At 41.9% G+C, this 26,293-nt stretch overlaps 1 protein-coding gene across 3 annotated transcripts in view; it reads left to right on the plus strand.

The window, feature by feature from the left end:
• The window catches only part of lpin2 (lipin 2), an 84,756-nt gene extending 71,825 nt beyond the window's left edge, over positions 1 to 12,931 (plus strand). For 2 of the 3 annotated variants that reach the window (XR_014699112.1, XM_084546426.1), the window contains one exon: positions 12,066 to 12,931. The gene's annotated coding sequence lies outside the window, so the exon portion shown is untranslated. Of the gene's footprint in view, positions 1 to 10,048; positions 10,068 to 12,065 lie in introns of those variants that run through there. The other variant, XM_084546427.1, reaches the window with a different exon arrangement.
• Positions 12,932 to 26,293: the final 13,362 nt, after the last annotated feature.

Below are 26,293 nucleotides of genomic sequence, written 5' to 3' on the forward strand. Positions count from 1 at the left end.
TACCTCAAGAATAAAAGAGACATCCTTTCCAGTAAATTGCCAGCTGGTGCGTGCAAAAGGTGACAAGGTGGATCCAATTAGAGGTTTGAAAATGATCGTGATATGGCTGAATGGACAGTAAACTTATCTCTGATTAAAATAAACACAGGCCTCGTCTTGAGGATTGCCGTTAAAGTAAGGCGAGCAATAATTGTTAGATTTCGTTTTGGCCTGTTAGAAATCTGGATGTTCACTGATCTAAGTGTGACTTAGGAGAAGTGTTTCCAATAATAATAATAATAATAATTCTCTAACTGATTGTTAAAAACATTAGAGCTGGAAGTGTCTGGTATAAATATCACAAAAAAAATATCAGGTCTCAGACTGTGAGGAGGAAGATTTCTTCGAGAATTGATAAGAACTTTTTCTACTGTGTGTGTTTTTGTGTGTTTGTCTCGAATACGTGCCAACACGGAACACACACACTTTGTGTTTGAGCGTGTGTGTGTGCGTGCATATGTGTGTACTCTTTTGCACCCCTGCTGACAGTGTGTGGGTGATAGATGGCAGTTGTGCATACTGCCTGTTATGTCACACGCACACACACTTGGCTTGAAGTTTCAGTAGCCAGCTATATTATATGAACATAACAAAGATGACAATGCTCTGTAATGCAGTATGCTAACATTTTTTTTGTCACACTTTGTCCACTAATCTGGACACAACCGCCTCCAGGCATGTTGACTCTTTGCTAACGAACATGCCCTGCTTTGCTCTAAACAAGAAAACGTCTCAACAGTTTAGATGATACAAATTTTCCTTTCTATTACCTCGTAACCATGCATGTAAAAATCGTTGACTCTTGTGAATGCCTGGTTAAGGTTCAGGTTGTACTATGCTAATGTTAGGAGTAGAGGGCACTGAGAAGCAGTTGGCAGTACGAATTAATTTGTCCTTACGGAATAAGAATGCGCAACGGAGAAAATTACAGTCCGCTTATTGGTGCACACAGATTTCCTGTTTGGTTCTGACGCTGTTGTGAGATGCCGAAGATGTGGCTCAGGTACTGGAGGGATTGTCCACTAATCACAGGGATTGCGGTTCACTAACCGGCCAAGTGTCCTTGGGCATGACCCTAAACCAGTGGCAGGCAACCACCTTCCATCGTAGCTTCCACCATTGGTGTGTGTGTGTATTAATAAGAAACATTGCAGAGCACTTTAAGTACCACTACAGTAGGAAACCACCATATACTGTAGGTGCAGGCAATTTGTCAGCTATTAACAATAAGTGGTTCACTGCTTTCCATTGCACGTTATTGCAAATTCTTTTTATTGATACGCCGTCTTTTCTACCTCAGCCGAGCTGCTCTATTGACAGTAAACTGACAACCATTTTGACTGACTCAAGTGTCTTACATTATGTCTAATCAAGTGTTGTTTTAGCCTTTGTACTGCTGCGTTCACTTACTTCCTGTTTCTGACTTCGAGAAGAAGTATAAGGTTTAAAAACACTTGTTTGCACAGGTTTCCATGTGCATAATAAATACAAGCACATTTGGTGCCCCTGTAACAGGGTCAAACATGAACATCTTCTTTTAATTACACAAAATCTGTTGTATATGTAATGTGCTTCTATACCTGGCTCTTAAAACATTAGAAGCTGCTGTGTAAGTTAGGGTTAGGGTTAGGTTCAGAGCCCCCTCCTCAGATATTTCTTCTTCTTCTATGGTAGGGTTTTCGCCCCTCTAGCCTCTCCCCTTTTGTACAATTCCCCAAATATATCCTCTCGTCTCATATTTGCCTTATTCATGTAGAACCGGGAGCGGGCAGCTAAGTTACATGGTCGTTTTGTTGTTGTTGGTTAAATTCACCCGTTGCCAGAATAACTGGAGATCACCTCCGAGGGCTAGCGGTCAGTCAAGTCCTTGTTAACCCAACGCAACGTCGAAGCCCACCAGTTACACCCCCATCTTGAGAAAATAATCCCAAACTGTGATGTGTTTTCTTACATATTCAGACATGTCACGGGCCACTGAAGTTCATGTTTTAGTGGACGGTTATTCACAGTTTTTCTCAGTAACTTTATTATCCGTCTGAGTAATGAGTTGATACCCCCAATGCCCTCACCCATTTATTATGCCTTTTCATTTCCTACATTAAGTTACCGAATTGTTAGCTTGCTAAACTGTTGCCTGGCAACTTTCAGATGAAGTTACCACTTCGAGGACAAGCATTTTGTGTTCACAGTTTCCCAAGTCGTGAGTGCGACCTTACAAGTTGTTATGCTTTCCATTTGAGAACAGTCAGTGTTCTTGATGGCACGGGTTATATGTGGAGAACTGGAAAGACAATATAGGAACTTCAGACACCTCTTCAAAGGTCAAAGACGTTTTTTTATTGGAATTTGAACCATATATAGCAGGTGCAGTACATAGTGAGAAGAGAGGACGTTCGTCTTGGACCATGGAGCTACATGAGGACATAGGACTAAGCTATGCAAGGGACTCTGCATAAAGCAAGACACCACTTAATGAAAAACTGTATTTTTGCATTGAACAATTATGCCAAGCCATATTTGTCTCAGATTCTAACTGTATTTGCTGTAGTGCGTCGTTCTTTATGTTCGAATTTGGACAGCAGGGATCGGTAACATGAGTGACAGATGAAAGGAAGCCTCTGAGGGGCTGCATCGAGCCAAACAGCGACTGCAGCCTGGATGTGCTGTCAGGATTTCTTTTGACATCAAAGAAGTGATGACTGCACATTGCTAAGTACCTTTGCTTCACCTGTGATAGTAATGATCTCTATGGGGCCAGATCTCTTCTTTAGGGTTAATCATTCTCTACGTTTTTGAAGAAGAGTGAGATGATAATGAGTGCCTGCAAAATAATAAGACTTAAAAGGTAAAAGCACAATGTGGTGGTTGTGTTTTTTTTTTTATTAAAATTGCAGCTATAATCGTTTTACCCCAACTTGACTGACTTAAACCCAAAAATATCTTCATCGTGTATCCGTAGGTTTAACTCAGAAGTCAGAAGCCGGAATGAATCTATCCACAGGATTGTTGAGCTGTCACCGATCACGTCTAAAGCCATTTGAACGCCACAGTGACACATGAGAGCTGTTAAAGTCGCACAGAACCCTTGAGAGTCGTTGGTCACATCAGTTAGGTGTGAATTGGTGTGAAACCAGCAGTCAGGTATCACCGGGAGTATCGTAGGACTGTAATATCTTCAGTCCTACGATACTCCAGTGAATAGATAAAAATCACTTTTGAGTTGTTTCTTTTTCACGAAACAATCGAATAATATTTTAGGATATTCCTTCCTGATGAAATAAAAAATGTTAGCGTTCACCTATGATTCTTTTACTAACAGTTAAGAGATGCTAGATTCAGCATCCAATGGGACTATTTCCTTATTTTCTCTGCAGCTTTTGCAAGTATTTAAACCATAATCCAATGCCTGTTTGCACACCTGGCTATACTTGTGTGTTGTTTTTGTGCGTGTCTTAAGTTTTTTGCCTGGGGTATCTTTTGATAGAGTGACTGGAAATAGAAGATGACCTTAAAAATGTGATGGATGAGTGGGTTGGATGCAGAATACTAAAGCTGTCGGCGTCAGGCTCCGGCCCCTGTTGGCTTATAGCTTAAGGTCACCGCGCGGTGACAGAAATGGGAATGGGAAGGAGAGAGAGAGAGGGAGAGAGAGAGAAAAAAAAAAGGACAATTCATCTCGCTGTGGCCTGAACCTCAGAGCCCTCATCACAGCTCCGTCTCTGTCTTCCTGTGTTTTTTTACGCAGCTAGACGTGTCACGGCGAATTAGGCAAACTCACTTTCCAGTAATTGGTTTCTGGGGAAAGGTTTTTAGGCTGACATTAGGAAAAGGGTGGCTTCCTTCTCTTGTTAATTGAGTCAGTGTTTGGAGTCAAAGAACATGGCAGAGCGGTTCCTCCGCTCTGAACAATGGCATTAAGAAGATCCACGCTTAGAAAGTTTCTGCTTCACTTTGTCAGGTCACTGAAACCCTGTCCAGGCAGCCACCATGTTCTGTGAGGATTTGTATGTATCATTATGCAGAAAAGGAATGGGTTGAATAAAAGCAGCAGTTCCTGCGGACATGATTGCAGCTGATTTGCTCAGAATGATGTTGAGCTGTTGTGTCACACTGGATGGGTCTGCAGGGCGTGCAACAGCTTGCAGCTGTTTAAACTTTCATCCTGCCAATGCATTTTTGATGGTACGACCCTCCAAGTTGTTGCCAGGGGAAAGAAAGGAGGACGATCGCAGTAATGTGTTTGCACATATGTCCATTATGAATTCATTATGAGGAGCAGGTTCACCGATATTGACTCAATAAACAAAATTTTAATCTATGAAACGCTTTAAATGGCTTCTGTGATGGTCTCACTGTGCCTGTACATGTGCATCAAAGCAGTGTACAGGCACAGTCAGGCACATCTAAACTTACACTGTGTGTGTTAATGTATATACACTGATATACACCGCCATAACATTATGACCATTGACAGGAGAAATAAATAACATTGACCATCTTGTGACTATGCGGTGTTCTGCTGGGAAACCTTTGGACCTGGCATTAGTGTAGATGTTACTTAGGCACATACCACCCACCTAGACGAGACCAGACACCCTCACCCCATTGCAGTGACACTCCCTGATGACGGCCATCCCCAGCAGGATGCAGCCTGACACAGGCACACACACAAAAACTGGCTTAGGAACAACTCAAAAAACATGACCTGGCCTCCAAACTCGCTAGATCCCAAACTGATCAACTGATCTGAGGGATGCTCTGGAACAAGCCTGATCCACAGAGGCCCCTACCCTCAACACATAGGACCCAAAGGCCCCTAGTAACAACATTCTGTTGCCAGGCACCACAGGACACCCTCAGAAGGCCCATGTCCATTCCCTGATGAGTCAGAACTGTTTTGGAGGCACAAGAGAGACCTACAAAATATTAGGAAGGTGGTCATAATGTTATGCCTGATCGGTGTAAATGTGAGACTGTAATGCAAAACACCTGCATTAGCTTAAAGTCAAGATTTCACCTGATCAAAAAGCCTCGTTCATAAAGCGAATAAGAGTCTGCATGCCATTGGTTGCCATGGTGACACATTAACCATCATGTACAGGTCAGAAAAACCCCCCACTGCCTTGCTGCATGACTAAAATGCAAAATTTGGAGAGCTTTCCAATATTAGGAATGTGGTCACACATGTTATGCCTGATCAGTGTATGTGGCCTCGTATTAACATTTCTGAGCCTCGGTCTTTGAGGACGGTGGAACAGTATCTCGAAAGAAAGGTGGTAATTCAAAACTGAAACCGCAGTTGAATCAATAGCTCTTTCAGTTATTTTAAACAAATGCTGAATATCATAACCTTCATGTACTAAGATTTAGTCCAGGACGGTTTTGTTAGAATGCCTTTAACTGACAAGTGAGTAAATTAGTCAGTGTATCGTCTACAGCAGATGGGGTTAGGGTTTGGAGTTGGGTATGTAGGAACCGAGGCTTTGGGTTAGGGAACCGTTGTGTATGGGGTCAACGGCAAAATGCATTTTAGCTACTTGAAAGAAATGACGTCAGCTGAAGTATTTGTTGAGAAAACTATCCCTGCATTTCTAACAGGGAACTGAGGCCTGTTGTATCTTTAAAGCCACCAGACTCCACTGGCAAAAACAGTAATTTTATCCTGCAGAAAACATCAGCAGCTTTGATCTGTTGGTATGTTTGCGTTATTGCGTGACTCTGGTGCGGTGACACGTTAGTTCAGATCAGAAAATGTGTTAAAAGACCAAAGCAGCACATTATTAATCCAGCTACTCCGGTGTTTCGTGAGCTAAAATCACTGTTTTTGTAAATGGAGTATCGTGGCTTTGAAGAGAGCAGTATACCAACTTGTCTCTCAACTGCTTTTTTTTTTTTTCCCCCCTTCCCGTCTTTGCCCATTTTAATCTTTGCTTGTGTTTTCTAAAGTAACCTTTGATGATACGGACTCCTCAGAAAGCATTAGCCACGGGGTTTGATAGCGAGCCTGTCGGTGCCAGCATGGGTTTCTGTTGAACACTGCAGCCAAAGTTATTCAAAAGCAGCCGCTTGTAGAAAATAATACAACAAAACAGAGCAAAAATTAAGTAAACACTCCACAGACCAGTGCGTACCTCTCATTATTTTCTCCCTGTCCTATCTTTTCATCATCATAAACCATCTTGGGATGTCCGACTGTGTCTCATTCCAGGTATTTTTGGATCGTTGTCCTCAAGAGATTGAGCTTCGCCCTTGTTTCTTTCTCTCCCTTGGGTGCAATATTTTAACGTAGGTTTGCAATCCCTATAATTGCCTTTCCTCCTTGATTGTCCACACTCTATATTCACTTTGTTGCTCTATCCTGCACAGACGTCATATACCGTTTGCTTGTCTTTCCAGGAAGAAATATCCCTCCTCCATAGTTCTTGAGGAAGTCCCATCCGTTTTTGTCCAAGTTAAAAGACATTTCTTGGAAGAAATTGTAAATCCCCCCGAGGCAAATGTGTAATGTGTGTGATCTGAGGCCGTATAAAGTGCAGAACTAGTAGTCCAGTGTTGTGTTTTAACCAGTGTTTTCTCAAATAACAACTCTCTGGGGTGGCTAAAAATGTTGCTGGAGTAAACCAAGACATAAAGTTGATAACGTTGCTACATAATGATTCACGGGTTGCTTCTGAGAATTTATAGTACACACTCCTCTAAGTTCTGCCAGAACAAAAACTTCAGCTACCAGTGTCTTGTTAAACTGAATTAGGCCCCTGAAAACCATAGGTAGGATCCATCCACCCACCATCACACAGACCACAGTTCAATGCCAGTCGCAGCACTCCTGCCTCGCCCCCCCCCCCGCCCCCGAAGCCAGTTGGCCCACAGATTCTTACACTTCAGAGTAGGTAGCATGTCAGAGGAAGATTTATGTGGCCCTTGAGAGATAGTTAGGTTGTAGGAAAGTTTCAAACTTTAAAACATACACACAGGGAGTTGCAGTCTTGTACGAATCCACAAAAAAACAAAACAAAACATCACATCTCACTCTCCTTAGTATACCATGCTTTATTTCCCAAATACTTGAAGGTAGATCATCTAACAAATAGTATTTATTACAAGTAAAATAATTTCTTGATGAGTTGTTCAGATTAACAGATCAAATAATTTGTTGTCATATCTGAACATGTGATAGAGTGAATGTCTTTGAGCTCTGGACTTTTGCTGACAGCAGCTTGAAAATGGGCCTATGGGGAAAACAAGATTAAATCTGAAATTTATGACTCGAAGCAACTGATTAAACAGTGTAACTGATATATATCAACTAATTAATTGAGACACCATTTTTGTATAGTAATGAGTGTGAACACACAGTACGTTGATGTGTTACACCTTGCAAATGGCACCTCATATGGTCATGGTCATTGGGAAAATACACCAAGCCTCATCAGGTGTGTTGATTTTCCGTAGTGCTGTACCATATTTGCTGCTAGCACAATCTTCAGACATCATCAAACTCAACATCTGGGAAAACGGTAAAGCTGCTGTCATCCATGAGCTCATCAGTGCGATATAGCCATCCGCCCCATTCGTCATGCCGCCGTCTCATTTCCCGTCAGCGGAGTGGTAGAATGTGGTCGGATCAAAAAGTCCTCCGTGGAATAAGAGCGTTGAGCTGCGGGCCTTAGCCACGCAGCCATAATGCCGTTTGATAAGTAGACAGACGTGAAAAGAAAGAGACAGATGAAGGAATGATGGGTGGATAAGTCCTCAGAATCAGAGGACGGCTGATAAGACACAGTGCTTGTCGGGATTTACGGGCTCTCAATTTGTTTTGGGAGGGCTGGTGTGAAGTGAATGGTAATTGCACTTCGAAATGTAGGCTGTGGGTCTGGTGATATTGGCATCAGCTGGGTGAAACATGAACTCTCTTAAGGCACTATGAAATAAATAGAAAATGAAATCACTCCCCATCAGAGGATCACTTTTAAAAGCCTAGTGGTGTTGCCCTGTTCAAGAAGAAGTCGTGTGGATTAGTATGGATGTGCTTGGACTTCAGGCATTCAGCAGCAACAACAGGATGTCTTCATACTGTGAAAACATCCTTTCAAGAGTGACCATTGCCTTATTGCCTTGATGTCAATGTGTCTATGTGAAAGGTCGCTTCACTCAATAGATTTACGTCTTCCAAAAGGAAGCGGCTGAAGTCAGAATAGGAAGAATAAGTATCCAACACACTCTCTCTATCCAAAGTATAGTAGTGAGAGCTAGCATTGTCATTAAAGCTAGGTGGATACAGGGTCAACTCTTTCACAGGTAGAACATTACCATTATTAGGTGGAATTGGTCAAGTGTGGGTTACTTATAACTGTTGGCATACTTTTGACAGCCCTATTTTGTCTTTAAAAGCATCTCTTTCCTTGAAAACGATGACGAAGTGGATTACTGTGGGGCTGACGGTCAAGCTAGAGTGACATTTGTTTTGATGAACTCACATGGTTTCCATAGTTGGCGGCTTTATTGCTGTCTGTGACCGGTTCAGTAAAAATGAAACCATTCCTTGAGTTCAAATCTGATTTAAGTGTCAGAACTGCCATTTTTACCACACTATTTCCAAACGTCTGTCCAAAGGCATCAGAATCTGCCAACACAACCCCTCTCAGGTCTAGACGTGAATGTCGAAGACAAGTTGCTGTCTGAGCAGCTAATGGGTAAATTAATTTAAAGGATGAACATTACACTTGCTATGTTTTTTTTTCCCCTTTCTTCAGTACAGTAAGCACAGTAGTACACATTTCTTGATAGACGCCACTACTGTGGTCATGGAAACGAGTTGATTAAATTTAACTCGCCTGTATCTCCTTCTTGGAGACTGAGATTGATTCCCACTGGTGCGTGAGAGCACACATCAAGTGTGCTCACGAGGGTCTGTGATTTTCACTGGCCGAGGGAACGTTTGTGGCCCTAAACTCTACCCAGGCAGCCACCAGAAAATCACTGCTCCCACACGTTCCAGTTTTTATGCCAATTAAATGTGTTAATTAGCGAACTTATACACTAACAAACACATTTCCCCTCAACATCTTATGAGATGTATGAGTCCTACAGCACAATATGTTGAAATGGATAGTGGTGGTTTCTCCACTGGGGCAATTGGGTTACGCTCATGAAGATGAAGTTTACTGTGTGAAAAGAAAGGAACACTTTCTACCATATTCAACCTCAGAGTTAGACTAGCTGACTGTGTGTCAGTGACTGTTGTGGAATGTTCCCGTGCTTCTGAAAATAGTCCAATCAGTGTGAAGCGCTCTTCCATGGGGTACTCCAAGGCCCACCCATTTGGGTGATCGAAGTGCAGACACTCAGTGCAGTCTGAATGACTTCATATAGCTATCACCTGAACCTTGCATATTTCCTGTGAACTACCTCATTTAAACATCAACAAACAATTGGTAAATGCAATGTGAAGATGTCTTGTTATCCTGCTGTTTGTTTAACCATTGACTTGGAGACATCAGAGCAGCAGTTGTCCTCCCTGAGAAATTTGGCAGGGGCTCCCACTGGAAATTGACTATGAGATGGTCTTGGCTCTCTAACAGAGCATCTGATTTGTCATGTCCACTATTCCCCGGTAGGGATTTACAAGAAAGGAGAGAACTAAATTCAACTATTCACAAAAAACTGCGTTTAAATTCAAGGTGTCATGCTTTTATGTTTCACTACTAAAAGTCATGGGGTAGTTGATCCTAGGGATGTCCTGATCAGTATTGGGGGCATTTTTTAAATGATTGGATCGGATCGGTATCGAACTTCAGTGAAGCCTGATCTTTTGTAGTTATTCATTTTAGGTCTGCCATAAACTAAAGCCACATCCCTGTAGCGTCAAAGTCTTCGTCCTCTTCTGTTTTCTTGGCAGTTGGCTAGTGGTAAAGCTGCCAAAAAGATTTATAGGTGGCGGCTGTTTAACCCAACGGCAGCACCAAATCAACAACAAACACTAAACACAATGTTTAAAAATGTTTTCTAGAGATGGTGTCAAGGTGAAAACAGAGTGTTATGACGTTGGATGACCAGTCCATTTCTGCAGTAGAGAGCCAAGGTACGAGCTACCCTCCCCTCGCTACATTAGCTTTGACGGCGCCATTCTAGGCAGCACTGTTCTAGTTACATGATGCATACTTGATCTAGAGGAATACAAGTAAGATAAGAAAAGCCTTTATGAGTCACCACTGACTCGTAAATTTTTGTTTACCGTATTTTCCGGACTATAAGTCGCTCCGGAGTATAAGTCGCACCAGCTAAAAAATGCATAATGAAGAAGAAAAAAACATATATAAGTCGCACTGGACTATAAGTCGCATTTTGGGGGAAAATTTATTTGATAAAATCAGAGACCAAGAACACGTTTCATCTTGAAAGGCAAGTTATAGTAATAACAATAGAATAGAGAACAACGGGCTGAATAGGTGTCTGGTATGTTAACGTAACATATTAACAGCTATTCCGATAACTATAGCATAAACAACATAACATAACAAGTTTACCAAACTCTCGATCTCACTCCAAATCACTAAATCCATTGAATTCTTCATCCTCTGTGTCACTTCTACGCCGCCGCTATTACGCAGGAGTAAAAGGAGTAGCAGATACTGGCACACAAGCCTAGAGCGCCCTCTCGCGGCTATCAGTGTGAAAATAACGAACACGTGAAATTATATATTTTAATATATAAGTCGCACCTGAGTATAAGTCGCAGGGCCAGCCAAACCATGAAAAAAAGTGCGACTTATAGTCCGGAAAATACGGTACTTAAGATCTGATCGGGACTCGAATCGGCCAATACTGAATATTAAAAGATCTATATCGGATCGGGGGCAAAAAAACTTGATCGGGACATCCCTAGCTGATCTACAGTACTACAATCTACATGAAATGACTCAATCACTCTGTCAAACTCTTTGCTAATTCGCTGGCATACTGTTCATGCACAACAACTGCCATTCAATTTAATCATATTTTAAGTCTTATTTTGTTTACTGATTTAAATCAAATTCAAATCAGAAGGATATCGAGATTTGTAGTCTCCATTTATTTTCTCCATTTATTGTAACGTCATTTACTAAACCGAGCCTTCATTTGTCAAAGTCATTAGCGTTTTTTCTTTGTCTGCGTTTGGAAATATCTGCTGTAATGATCTCCTACGCTTGCCATATCCTGTGAGTGATTGTGTACAGGTTTCTCTTAATCAACGTGACTTTGTTTTTTGTTTTTTTTTGAGTTAGGGCTTGTTTTGATTATTCTTTTCTATTCTAGCCCGTATCTTGAATTTCTCAAGCAGCTGCATCTCATTGAAACATTTTCATGGGAATTGTGATGCCTTTAATCAAAGACGTCTGTTGAGAATAAAATGAAAGATAAAAGTAGTCAGGAGCGGCGGTATAAATAAACATGCACGGGAACATGGAGCTAAGACGGCAGCGTGCAGACTGAGGGATGCCGTGCACACCTTTTATTTTTTTTCATCACCACTTCATGTGTAATCTCAATGGGTTTTTAATAAGCAAGGAAGTCGTTGTGAGGTAATTATCCACCATGGCAGAAAGAAGATGTGCGATTACTGCAGTATTACTCCCATTCCTCTTCCCTCCACTGTGCAGACTGATAGCCGTGTGTGGGGATGAGAAGCCCATGGTGTTGAGGATACACACAAACTCAAATGGTGAACTGACAGGCATTTCCCAGAACTGATGTGTGTGTGTGTGTTTGCATCTGAATGTTTGGTGTGTGGGCGGTTGCAGTGGCAGTTGGGGGGGGGGGGGGGGGGGAAAGTGCGCGCACGTGCCTTTTTCTGTGAGCACACATCAATGCGGTTGGCTGTGTAATGCTAAGTGGGATCCGTTTCAGTGTTGACGGTAAAGCCGGGTTTCATGTAGCAACTCTAAATTGCTGCCAGTCCATCCATGAAACTGGTAGCAAACAGTAGACATGGTGTGATGATAAACATGAATAATAAACAGGGTTTTTTTTTTTTTTTTTTTTTGCAGAGGCAGTGTTGTGAGAGAGGAAGCGAGGCATCCTCAGTGATTTGTATGTGGGCAAGGACCATCCTCTGAAGGGTGAACGAGCTGCGCTGTGATAGCCTCGCTTTTTAATCAAGGTGCATACGGCGTTCTATCAGCAGGAGATTTATTGCTGAATTGCTTTCTCTCAGCTACCTGAAAGAAAGAGGCATGTTCTCACAGCCAAAGGCAAAAGAGGAGACTAATTACAGCGTTTCATTCCTATCGCTCAGAACTATCAAAGCGCCTAAGTGTAATACACGAAACTAATAGTTGATTCAAAATGCCGCAGCAAGAGCATTGACAGGAATTAGCAAGAGAGATCATATTACTCCAGTTTTAGCTTCTCTTCACTGGCTCCCTTTAAAGTCTAGAATAGAATTTAAAAACCTCCTCCTTACATACAAGGCCCTTAAAGGCCTAGCTCCATCGTATCTTAAAGACCTTATTGTACCATATCATCCCAGCAGATCACTTCGGTCTGAAAGTGCAGGCCTACTTGTGGTTCCTAGAATTTCAAAAAGTAGAATGGGAGGTAGAGCTTTCAGCTATCAGGCTCCTCTCCTGTGGAACCAGCTCCCAGTTTGGGTTCGGGAGGCAGACACTCTCTCTATTTTTAAGGTCAGGCTTAAGACTTTCCTTTTTGATCAGGCTTATAGTTAGGGCTGGACTAAACCATCCCTTAGTTATGCTGCTATAGGCCTAGGCTGCTGGGGGACGATGCACCAAACACATGTCCTCCTTCTTTCTTCTCTCTCCTCTCTCGCATCCTCCACTTTCTTTTCTCTGGCACAGAGCTCTTGCCCTCTAAATACTACTAGTCATACAATTCTGTGCTATTACTATGTAGAATGTTTACTGCTGTGTGTGTCCCCCCCCCCCCCCCCCCTCTTCTTGTGAGTATCTCTGGCCTGGAGTGGTGTGTTTCCTGTGGAGCTCTATACTACATCTGTTGTCGTGGTCTCATCAGCCTGCCCAGTCTTCATGGAATCCTGCAGTTATCCACTCCTACCTGAATGAACAATTCTCCAACCTGCCTATGATTCCTCTTACATTTTCAAACTGTCATGTAACATCATCAGTTTGTATCATAAGATTCCACATGTACACTTTAGTCAGATATGTGTATCTATGACAGATGTATGTTTATCTTGCTGTTCTCTTCTCTTCTCTCTTTGCTGTTCTCTTCTCTCTTTCTTCTGTCTGTACCCGGCTGGCCTTAGGCAGATGGGTCCCTCCATATGAGCTGGGTTCTGCTCGAGGTTTCTTCCTGTTAAAAGGGAGTTTTTCCTTGCCACCGTTGCCTTCAGGCTTGCTCTGGGGGTTTCAGGCCGGGTTTTTGTAAAGCGTCTTGAGACGATTTGTATTGTTATTGACGCTATATAAATAAAATTGAATTGAATTGAATTGAATTAATAAAACTGAAATTGTAACTACATTTATTTTTTTTGTTCCCGACGAACCTTCGGCGTGTGTCTTTCAGTGAAGAGGCAACAGGGCCGAATTCACATCGTAACTTATGTCACACGTAGTTATTGAATCTACAGTCCCTGCCAAGTGGAAGCAGTTAAAGGGCTTTCAGCTGCAACTGTAATATAAGTCAATAGTTTATCTCCCTATCTGTCCTCATTAGTGAAATCTCTAGGCTACCGCACTGAAGATTATTGCTTTGTTTTGGGAAGATTGTGAGCACTTTGCGAGAGCCATTAAAGTACCATTTCCTTTATCAGAGTCCCTCTCCAAGTTATCTTCAACCATTTTTTTTTTTTTCCCCTGCTCATTGTTTTTCCGTTATAGACGTACTAACAGTGAAGTGTTTGTTTGGTTGTGGAGGAAGGCAATCAATTAGAAGAAAGTTTTTCAGATGTAAACAACTTTGATACTTGATAGCATATACACCGATCGGCCGCAACATTAAAACCGCTGACAGGAGAAGTAAATAACACGCGTTCGTGTGGATGTTACTTAGATGTGTACCACCCACCTAGACCAGACCAGACACCCCCACTCCATAGCAATGACACTCCTTGATAGCAGCAGCCATCCCCAGCAGGATGCAGCCTGACACAGGCACACACACAAAAACAGTTTGGGAACAACTACAAAAAAAAAAACATGAAGAACAGCACAAGGTGTTGACCTGGCCTCCAAATTCACTAGATCCCAAAACGATCAAGTATCTATGGGATGCACTGGAACGGGCCTAATCCACAGAGGACCCTACCCTCAACACATAGGTCCCAAAGGCCCCCAGTAATAACATTCGGGTGCCAGACACCACAGGACACCCTCAGAAGGCCCATGCCCATTCTCTGATGAGTCACAACTGTTTTGGAGGCACAAGGGAGACCTACACAATATTAGGGAGGTAGTCATAATGTTATGCCTGATAGGTTTATTTAGTTGTGAAAAGTGGTATGAAACTCGGTTTAAATTTCATACAAGGACACACAAATATTAATAGTTATTTATTTGCAGCGGCAGTTATCTAGACCCAGTATCCCTAACATATGTTGTACCTGCTGCTATACCACTACTTAATTGTGATGAAATCAATAGCTGGACCAAACAGATTGAAACAGATTTTTTCAAAGCATCTTTTGCTATGATTATCTAAAGCTGCTCAGTGCCCATAGCTGGGAATATACAGCATTTCTTTGTTGCCTCTTTGTGGTTCAGCATACCGCCACTAGAGCTCACTCTTAAGCAGAACAATACACTTAGTGGGAGTAATCTTTACAGTCTCTAAAACGGTACTACACCCTCATTCCTTTACATATCTGCTTACACATGGAGAGCCATTTATAAATTTTGAAACATGACTCCTCTCTACTATATTTGGACCCATTTAATAGCACTCTTGCTTCTTAATGTACCTGTTAGGCAACCCTTTCCAGCCCATGCTTGGCTGCACTGTTATTCTCCCGCAGAGGAGATTTCTTTTTCTGTAACCTTTCCTGGTAAGTTGAGCCTCCTCTAAAAGTTGTTTTTGTGTTCTTTACAAAGCAAGTCCAACACGCCGGAGTCACGTCTCACCAAACGACTTATTAATCCTCTTAAGTTTAGATCTTTGCTTTGCATTTGAAATCCCTGTCTTCTCAATCCGGTCATGCAAATGATGCAGCTGCTAAACGATAAACATAAAAGTCTTCCAACGCGGCCCCGACGCTCAACAGGCACCAGGAATATGCTGCCGCTCTTTGCATATACAGGTATGTGTTTGTGAATTCCGGAGCCGTCTTTGGACTTGGACAGGGACACCATGGGAAACGGAACAAAGACAAGCAAGTCAAGACACTTCTGAGCCAGGAGGAGCCACTCTGTCACGAAAGTAATATGACAAGTGTTCACTTTTGCCGCCACAAGACCCAGGGAAACCATCCCTTGTTACAAGGCAATGACAAGTTCAGGCAACAAAGGACAGGTAAATTGACAAGGCTGTGGATAGGGAATGAGTTGAAAGCGGTTTACGGAGTTAGAGAACACCCTGGGGAGAGAGTGGGTAGCGGGAGAGAAAGCGGGTGAGAGATAGACTTAGAGAAGAGTAATAATGAAGAATGAGAGCGAGTGGGAGGAAGCTGTCAAAGCAGAAAGAAAGTGATCAAGTAGGTGTGCGGCTCCGAAGGAGGTTGGGGAATGAAGGGACGAGGTTGGTGAGAGAAAGGCGAGGAGCGACTGTTTTAATAACTTCAGCTTACCACAGGTCAATTGAGATGAGATCTCCCCAAACACACAGGTGCCTTAATAAAAGGCTTGGACATCGCATGGAATAAGTCACCACGAAAAACCAATGAAAGCCGTGAAGGCTATGACAGACGTACGAAGGAACACGTGGATCTATCCTCCTCATTAAAGGCTGGTGTTCTCGTCGTCAGGAGGAGCAGAAAAGAAATCAATACCAAACAATGGGAAAGCAACTTTATTAGTTCTTATTAGACCCGGTTAATGGATCCCACTGCAGTGACAAAATGCATTGATGCTAGTCTGTGGATGGATCCCCCCCACCACCAACCCACCCTTCAACCTTTCCATAACTCCACTTAAGTGTTTTTCATCTCCTCGTTCACATTGACGACCGCTGCCTCTTCAGTTCTCTAAAGCCCCCTGGGTGAGGAAAGCTCCGTGCTGGATGCAGGATTTAACCGTGTGTTGTTGTTTTTTTCCAACACGAACTGTTTGCGTACATCATGGTAACTGTTGTCAATCACAAGACAAAAATATTCCCACGAAGAATCTTCTGTTCTTAGCAAGAACACATTATAAGTGCCACCGTGACTCTAATAAAAGCAGGGACTGAAACAGAACCGCATGAGAAAAAAGTTACCGCAAACATTTCTTAAGGTGTGCCGCCTACTCTTCCTGTTGCTCTTGTTGACAAACCGCATGATTTTCCCCCGTGATCTGAAACCTTTACTCGAGGGTGAATCCGGCGTCTAAATTAGCAGCTTCCACAAGCTCCCTGGCTGTTTGGTCTGGTGACTACAGCGTAATGTGCCGCCAGAAACGACTTCACCTGAAGGGGCCTGGGGACAGGTTTAAACACGTCAAAGATACCTCGACCGCGCCGCAACGACCCACCCCACCCGCGGGTGCCACGTCATTACTATTTCATCAGCTCGCATTTTAATTAAACATGGCAAGAGAGATGGACTGGACCTAACTTCTGCCAGCACACTGTCACATTGAAATTTGTTCAGCGGACCAGGTCGTGAAGAGCCCTGCTGGCAGAATCGGTTTTAAAGAAGGGTTTAGAAACGCAGTAAGGGGATGATATCATTGCTAAACATAATGAATAGCCCACAGTATGTTGACAGAATGACCCTTTAGGGTGAGCTACAGAAACTTAGATAGATTTGTAAATACACTAATCAGCCACAACATTAAAACCACTGACAGGAGAAGTAAATAACATTGACCATCTTTTGACAGGTCAGTGTTCTGCTGGGAAACCTTTGGACCTGGCATTCGTGTGGATGTTACTTACACATGTACCACCCACCTAGACCAGACCAGGCACCCCCAACCCATAGCAATGACACTCCTTGATGGCAGCAGCCACACAAAACGGTTTAGGAACAACTCGAACACGAAAAACAGCACAAGGTGTTGACCTGGCCTCCAAATTCACTCGATCCCAAACTGTTCAAGTATCTGTGGGATGCACTGGAACAAGCCTGATCCACAGAGGCCCCTCCTCTCAACCCATGGGACCAAAAGCCCCCCCACTAACAACATCCTGTTGCCAGACACTATAGGACACCTTCAGGAAGCCCATGTCCATTCTCTGATGAGTTAGAACTGTTTTGGAGGCACAAGGGAGACCTACATAATATTAGGAAGGTGGTCATAATGTTATGCCTGATTGGTGTATTATTTTCAGTCATTATACACCCATTACATAGTATACAGACCCTTCATTCAGCACTTACATAGAAGTCCCTTCAGCAGCAATCACAGCTTTGACTCATCGTAGGCAAGTCTCTCTACAATTTCTCCACTCCTTGTATTGTGGCAGTTTATCTCAGTCTTTCTGGCACATCCTCTCAAGCACCATCATATCCATGACCAAGGCCCTTCAAGCTCAGTTAGTCAGTTTGGCCTGATGACCAACGCTATGAAGGCTCCTGCTGGCTTCAAATGTACCCTGTTTCACAATTACGGAGGCCAGCGAGCTCCAGGGAAGATTTGGAAATGGTTTTCATGACCTTGCTTTGATTTATAGCGATATCTTGGTAATCTACTGAGAGTTTCACGGGCTTCATGGCTTGGTTTTTGTCCTGACGTATAGATGGAATTGGGGTCACGCTGCCGTGTGTGCGCCTTTCTGATTTATGTCAGCCTATTCATTTTTGCCATAGGTGAACTCCAGGTTCTGTACACTTCTGAAAGATTATTAAAGCAACCACGATGTTCTGAATACTTATATAAAAGAGATTTCCATTGTAGCACTATAAATTAGTGGTGCAAACTGAAAAAAAAAAAAAAAAGAAAATATATATATATATATATATATATATATATCTCACTGCTTCCTCCCATCTGCTCATGACAGGTATCATGACAGTATTAATGGCGTTAGATTAAACATTTCTAATTTTAATGTGTTAATTAATAATCAATGAGAAACTAAAAATGGTGTTACTTTCGTGTTAACAGATACAGCTTTAATTAATGAAAGGAAAAATACTATTGGGGCTTCTACTGTAAAAGGATATGTGACGGAGGTTGAACAGTCACTTTGAAATTGTGGTAATTGAAGTTCAGCATGTACATTAAAATGCAAGGTTGCCCTTTAAAATTTCTTTCTAATATAAGTATGTAAACATGGTGAAGAAAGCTGAAACTAGCCAACCGACTGCAATTAATTTCTGAAAGAAAAAAGCCCCCTTTAAATGCGAGACTATTCTGGTTTTCACATGTGATGGTTGAATTCATATTTTTGGGTTGACTGTAGGTTTGACGCAATACACTGTTCAAAGATGTCACGTTCATCTTCATTGATTGAAGTTGGCAGCACTGTATCTTACTGTATCTTACCGTATCTTACCACCACTTAAATAGATGTATTGTTAAAGACATTTTGAGAATGACTTTTTACAGAGCGCCTAAAAAGTCTGATCAGAGACACGATACATGTACAATTTATAACAGAGTGAGGATATAACCTTCCACCTTATAAAGTACATAATTACAGTGTTTTGTCAATTATGTTCTTCATTCATTGTGTTGCTTGTGTAGCAGGTGTAAAACAACCTGTCATTACATTCAGCTCTGGCAGAAGGGTTCAGCTTTATCTACTGTGGTATAACACCCTGAGTCTACATGTTAGATTTCTGTAACTTCAACAAGAGCTGAGGTCAGACAACAGCAGCCAGTCGCGTTAGCTCATGTCACTCTCCTTTAACACAAGTGAAACTGCTTTATCTACATTGCATTTATCACAATCACTTACACATTCAGTGCATCCCTGAACTGACAACACTACAGTACTACTAACTATATATTACCTGGAGAAGCTGTATGTACAAACTCAGATGTCCATTTTAGTAGGAACATTCAGTAAACGGACTTTGCACCATCAGAAGTCAGTCTAATGTCCGACTGATCCCATGTGTGCATAGAGTAGGTTGTTGTTTGGAGGTTTCACATTGGATTGGCATGTAAACAACGTTTCAATCAAGTGACTGGTGTGAAACATTTTAAGGTAAAGATATTATTTACGCTAAGACGCAAGCTAGAGAAACAACACTCTACAATTTCCGCAGCATACGTACACTGTATCCATGTCCAGACTCTTTGTTAAAGGCAAAGTAACTCCAGTAGCGAGAATGTGCTTCATGTGGGAAACCGGTATCCATGCCCCACTCTTTTATAATCATCATCCTGACAAGCTCTTACGGAAGAATCCCCACACCATCGCGCAAACCAAAAGCAGTTTGACCTCTCGGGCATCTGTCGTATCGACGTGTTATTACCACAGTAATTAACACTCTTTTCTATGTACGCTGTGTATATGGGTGTCAGTTTAGTAAACCCGGAGATGGATACGGCTGAATTCCAGGAGCCTTGGGAAGTGCTGAGTGACTGGTCAAGCAAATGTGCTGTGAAATCAATAAACAGGAGCTGTCCTCATTAGCAGGCTACGCTGCTACAGTCACCACTCCCAAAGCCACTGCAGGAAACTAATGGCTTTGGTTTTACTCTGGAATGAAATATACACATATACCGCACTCACATATTCTGCAAAAAAACACACAAAGACGCATTTTTTCCACAGACTGAAGCCATAGACACTGATCAGGCATAACATTATGACCACCTTCCTAATGTGTAGGTCTCCCTTGTGCCTCCAAAACAGTTGGGACTCATCAGAGAATGGACATGTTGAGGGGAGGGTGCCATCCAGTGCGTCCCACAGATACTTGACCCGGCCTCCAAATTCAAACACCTTGTTTTCATGTTTTTTGAGTTGTTCTTAAACGGCCCCACTAACAACGACAACGCTTATATTTAGTAGCTTTCATGTTTACCGTCTTCCAAAAATTACTTTGGCGCGTAACTATGCTAACATTCGCTTAGGTTCAAATTACAGCTTGGGCGGATGGAAATGACATTCGTAGGCACTGAAATGTGAACTGAAATTTTGTGAAAAACAGCTTTTTATGACAGTCCATCCAATAATTGACAGATTTCAAGAGTTTTCATAGTTTTGGAAGACTTAGTCCTACACCAAGCAGCTGATGGACATTGTTAAATCGGCAGAAAATATTCAGCTCACTTTTGGACCCATATTTTATTTTATTTATACGTTTTTTATTTTATTTTTTTTACTCCGTTGCCTAAATAAATAAAACGCTTCCAGTGGTGTAGCGTGGAAAACTGTGCAGTCATTAAAGTGTAAAAATGTCGAAAGCGAAAAGAAGAGAACCGCTCGTAAAACTTCCAAGTTCGTCTCTGTTTGTGCTCGTGTGAAAACTCTGGAGGGTGTTTGGGGCTAATGTATGCTGCGCTACGTGCCGCATATTACACAGTGGAAGTTGTCCTGCGAAGACAGACTTTGTGTTGGTTTATGATTTTGTACCAGAGACACCCATGTGTCAGCAGAATCGGGTGGCATATGTGTGTGTGGGAGTCTGTTTTGAATTGAGGCGTGTTTGTGCCGTCGCCAGGACAACGAGAGGAAAGTTAAGAAGGCGTCGTTTGTCCTAACGTCTCGGTGAGTTATCGGTTTGGTGTAATAGCTCAACCACCAACTGTATGCATTGCTCTGTGTTAATCCATGAGTGACTCAATGATGCGCTGAGGCGATGGCATGGACAGTGGAAGGATTGTGGAAACACTGCTCATTTAATGACACGCTAAAAGGTCTGTCCAAATTTAACCTTTTTTTATTCATGAAGTGTGTAGTAGTGCAGAATTTTGGATTAAAATGAACTGCGAAAAAAAAAAAAAAAAAAAAAAAATTATATTTTTAATTTTTTATTTTTCGTTTGCTTTTTCTTTTATATATATATATATATATATATATATATATATATATATATTTATTTTTATTTTTATTATTATTATTATTATTATGATTATTTTTTTTATTTTTATCCTTCTTCCGTTCTTATTTCCAGTAATATTTGTACTTTTACGTTTGTGTGTTTTGTTGGGTTATCCCTCTAAGGGTGGGGGGTGGGAATAATGCTCAAAGGAAAATTGTAAACTGTATGACCGAGGAGCAGTATTTCTGTATGTTATTTGAATGACTTTCTTTTGAGAAATAAAAAGATATTACAAAAAAAAAAAAAAAATGAACTGCGAAACTTACATACTTAAATATGTAAATGCTTACAATAACTATTGGAAGAGATGGCAATTAGATACACTGATCAGGCATAACATTGTGACCACCTTCCCTTGTGCCTCCAAAACAGTTGTGACTCATCAGAGAATGGACATGGGCCCTCTGAGGGTGTCCTGTGGTGTCTGGCAACAGAATGTTGTTAGTCGGGGGCCTTTGGGTCCTATGGGTTGAGGCCCCTGTGGATCATCCCACAGATCCTTGATCAGTTTGGGATCTAGTGAATTTGGAGGCCAGATGAACACCTTGTACTGTTTTTCATGTTTTTTTTTTTACCGTTTTTGTGATTGTGCCTGTCTGGTCTGGTCTAGGTGGGTGGCACATGTCTAAGTAACATCTACACGAATGCCAGGTCCAAAGGTTTCCCAGCAGAACGTTAATTGTCAAAAGATGGTCAGTGTTATTCACTTCTCCTGTCAGTGGTTTTAATGTTGTGGCTGATTGGTGTATACAGACTGGATGTATTATCCCTGAGAAACAGGTCATATATATATATATATTTTGTTTTGAATGCCGCATGTCTGCTCCAAACTTTTCTCATAAGCAGCTCCAGTTAAACCAATCAGATCTTACTCTGACCTCTTGTCTCTGAGCCACTCGTTTTACCGCTGTCAAAATTGAAAACTGCTCTCTGTTCCCTGCCAGCCGCCGCTTCAATGCACCCCATTCACCTCCAGGTTCTCTCCGAACCAGCATCCACGTGACCTCCCGCCGTGCCCATCAAGAATCTAGCCGCAGAGCAGATACATCTACATCACTAGCGTTGGTCTTATACTGATAGGGTCTTATTAGCAAAGGGTTGAAGGTTGTCTTGACAAAAATGGGGTGATACTTTCACTGTGCACAACAATTTCATCAGGTTGACTGGTTTTCTGGCCAAAGGCAAGGTGATGTTTAGGGCCAGCTGTGGAGTAGTGCTAAGGGAAGTGGGCTTGGTACTTTGCAGTCCCATGGCTACACCTTTGCTGAGGTTCCCCTTAGTCTTGTCCTTTTTAATCAGTGCCATCTGCATGGAACATAGCAGACGGTTGAGTTAACGGATTCTGAGGAGGAAGCCTCTTATGAAAGTATAATTCACTGGCTGAATGTTTTGGATTAACCAGAGCTGGCTGAATTTTTGTAAATACCTCAGCGTCCGTACGATGGCTCGCCTCATTTGGTGGTACGGGAGATTGGTTCACTGCTCCACTAAGGTTTTGCCTGTAATGATGGGGCACAAAGGCTCAAAATATTTCACTCCTTGTCTTGCGGTGGTAATTACCTAGTCATTAAAGCCATCCATTGAACTCCCTGAGTTTCCATACAACCCGAGGACATCCTGAAATCTAAATTTGTTCAGTATGCAACTGTTGAAAGTAATTTGTGGTTGATGGTTTTAAATCACCATTGTGATCTTTTGTTTACAGGTTCATGGGCTACCTATTCTCGCAAAGTGTGTGTCCTCTGTAATATGTGTGCCCTTACTAGACACAACTGCTTGGCAACGGTGTCAATAGAGATGGAAAAAAAGCAGGAGAAAAGTGAGACCTACTAAGTATCTCTAAGTGGAATAATCATCTACTTGAATCACTTTCAGTCAAACATCTTATCTAAACTTAAACCTTGGATAACCCCTAAATGGCAGAATACTGCTTCACTAGAGTGATATCCAAGCTGTTCAGGGTATAACCTTTCTCTCACCCAGTGCTTGCTGGCATGGCCTCTATCCCCTTGCGGTTATTGATAAGAGGCTCCGAGAATAAATGGGGAGATGGGCTTCTTGCCCTTTTAAAAATGCTATTAGTTTTGAATCCTCCCCTTGCAAAAGAGTCTGCATATTTCATGTGAGTGCGGAAGGGGTCAGGAAGATTTTCGGGAAATCAAAAGAGGTACACAAGGCCTTGTGTCGTACTTGGAGAATATTACTTTCTTCTCCGAGTTGGAAATGAAACGAGGAACATTGAAAGTTGGGGTATGAGGGAACTTTCTGTCACCTCCAGTCTTTAATTTTTACCTTTAATTAAAAGCCTTGTGGTTCTGACCTCGCCAAACACTTCCCGTAGCCTATCGTTTGAATTCTCTTCAAAGAACAAATGAGAGTGTGTCTCTGAACTCTACCTTTTGACTAATTTATGTGAGCTACAGGCTGTGCCGACACTGTGAGAGAATATAGCATATTTTCACAGCTTGCGCGCTTCATAATTTAGTCCCGAGTGTTCATTGCCATCGAGGTGATTCTATTAAACCGAAAGTCACATCTTACCAATCAATTCGTGGAATCAGACAAAGAAGGATGTGGGTGAGAGACGACAATCCGTCCGAGCTTTTCAAAAGGTTTGTAATCATCCTTGGCTGTGATTTTCACTTTAATGCCATTACACTTTAGAAAACATCTGAATGCCATGGTGCAAAAGAATGGCACGTCCTTGGTGTTGCTTGACAACCAGAGCTGTTTTGTCCTAATTGAATTGCTGTTCTTTTCAATGGTAAGGCTCGCTGCTCTGAGGCTCATTCAGCCAAAGACATCTAGGCATGCAGGTCTGACTAAACAAAAATGTGTGCTGTGAAAGTTTTGAATTATCAAAAGTTTTTTCAATGCCGCATATGGTACCTGGATAGATTTTGTTTTTAAAAGCGTAGGGTAATAGTGGCTACAGTCAAGTGAAGCACAGCAACACTTAAACTTCAATGACTAGCAGGTATTGGGTTGTCAGTTCGACTGAATTAAGAGTCAATCGGCACGTTAAGGTTGTTCGTAATGGTTACAGACACGTTTGATTTGTTGCTAATTTCTTTTCATAAATGAGGTTGTCCAGAAATGTACAAAGTCACAAGGTTAGTAACAGAAGCAGTCAGGTAACATTGTGCTGATGACAGGTTTGACACATTAAAAATTATCCCCTCAGTAATGAACCCTACTTATAATTCCTGCCTCACTACTTTTGGAGCCGATAGTCGTTCTAGGGTTGTTCAGTGAGGAAGTAATTACGCTCCGGCAAAGATCTATCAGGTCAATCAAATCGTTCGGACGATTGATGGAGATAAGAGAAGAACAACGACATACTCATGCACGTCATCTAAGCGCTGCAGAGTTTAATTTGTTCACAACAAAATGGCTCTGATTGGTTGTAGGACGATCCAATTGGGCGCTGAGGTAGTTCTATCAATGTATTGGTTAAAACACCCCCTAAATGGAAATCTCAACGGCATGTTACCACACTCTTATTCTGATAAGGATCCTGTCCGGCTATGCCATGCTAGTTGGAAATCAAAGTATTGATAAAATAAAACTTAATACCTCTAACATCCTTAAGATTTAGCCTTTGGGAACAATGAATGTCTGCACCAAGTTTCATGGCAAGCCATTTGGTAGACGTTGAGATCATTGACTGTATATAAAGATGGGCAAACTCTCGGTGACATCAACCATAGGCCATAGCCATCGCCATCTTGGTATTACCTGACTCGGCCATAACTCCCAGCTAATTCAAGAATGGGCATATGGGTAGAGTGAATGGAGTTCAGGGAGGCAGGTGATGCCTTGACGAATGTACGGCAAAGAATTTTGGTATGATTCAGCTATATAAAATGTATAGTCGTCTTAAATTTTAGAAATTTGCTACAGAAACCAAAACGTTTTTTGTACCTGGCTATAAACATGGTTATTTCTACTGTCCGACATTTTAACATGGAGGTCAATAGTGCTTGACTCCTCTTTGGAGCCAGTCTCGAGTGGCAATTCCCGGAACTGCTGGAGGTTGACACACAGGATACCGCAAAAATGGGTTTCGTCCTCTGGGGACCATGACAAACTTTAAGTATGTTCAGGACGATTCGTTTACAGCTGAAAATGGTGAAACAAGAGTAACATTTTTTGCTTCTAAATACCTAAAAGGATTCACTTTACACGGACCACTGAGGAGCTGAAACTGCCAACATGAAATCAATGAATTATCCAAAATATTCATCCTATCCTCAGGGTACACTCTCATTTCTAATTTTAAATTTGTAATGTTACACGCGATGTAGAATAAATACATCTAAAAATAAATTAAATGAATAAATATGCTTTTTTTGGGTGACTTTTTGCCCTTTTGTTAAAAAAAAAAAAAATAATCCAAATCATCTTGACTCTGCACTGTCCCGGGGTCCAAGTCAACTATTTCATGAATACAAATCAATATGTTCAGAGCAACTTGTGCGATAATTTAAGTCGTATATGTCATGATGATAAGCTTCTTATGCCGTAGAGTGCTCCTATTATCAGGAATCTGACCTCCCCCTATAAACGCATTTCTATTTTCAGACTAAGCCCACTCGCATCTTGGCAACGGACTGAAGCAGAGGCTATGAGATATCACGTATCGCCTCACTCGAGTCTGCTGCGACAAACACGCGGCTTCTTTCAGGGACGAGCTTGGGCTGCAGAATTTTCTCAAAGCGAGAGTGAGAGTCCTCAGAGGCGCAAATTAAGATTGTATATGCATCCATGTTCAGGCAAGCCAGCCATACATAAATCAGAGTGCTGCACGTTTTCCCTTGAAATAAATAATCCTACCAAGAATCCTTCATTCGGTTTGCATGCAAGGTCGCTGTATTGTGTTATTTCCTGTTGAGTACTTCTAGGAAATTTATCAGCACATTATACACAGGATGCAATGCAACAGTTGTTTGTGGTCTTCTGTCAAATTTGGCCTCTCTCAGTCCGAAGGGATGTGGGATATCTGGCTAACGCACTCACTAGCGATGCCACCCTTTAAAAGACTTGCAAATATTATGCTTTGTCCTAGAATTGACTCTTTAAACTGAATTTATTCCCCGCTGATAGGCGTCTCCGAGTCTGGCATCAATGCACCTCTTTACGTCTTTGAATGAACCAGAAAAA

This window comes from Chelon labrosus, assembly GCF_963514085.1.
Source record: "Chelon labrosus genome assembly, chromosome: 6".
Classification (NCBI taxonomy): Eukaryota; Metazoa; Chordata; class Actinopteri; order Mugiliformes; family Mugilidae; genus Chelon; species Chelon labrosus.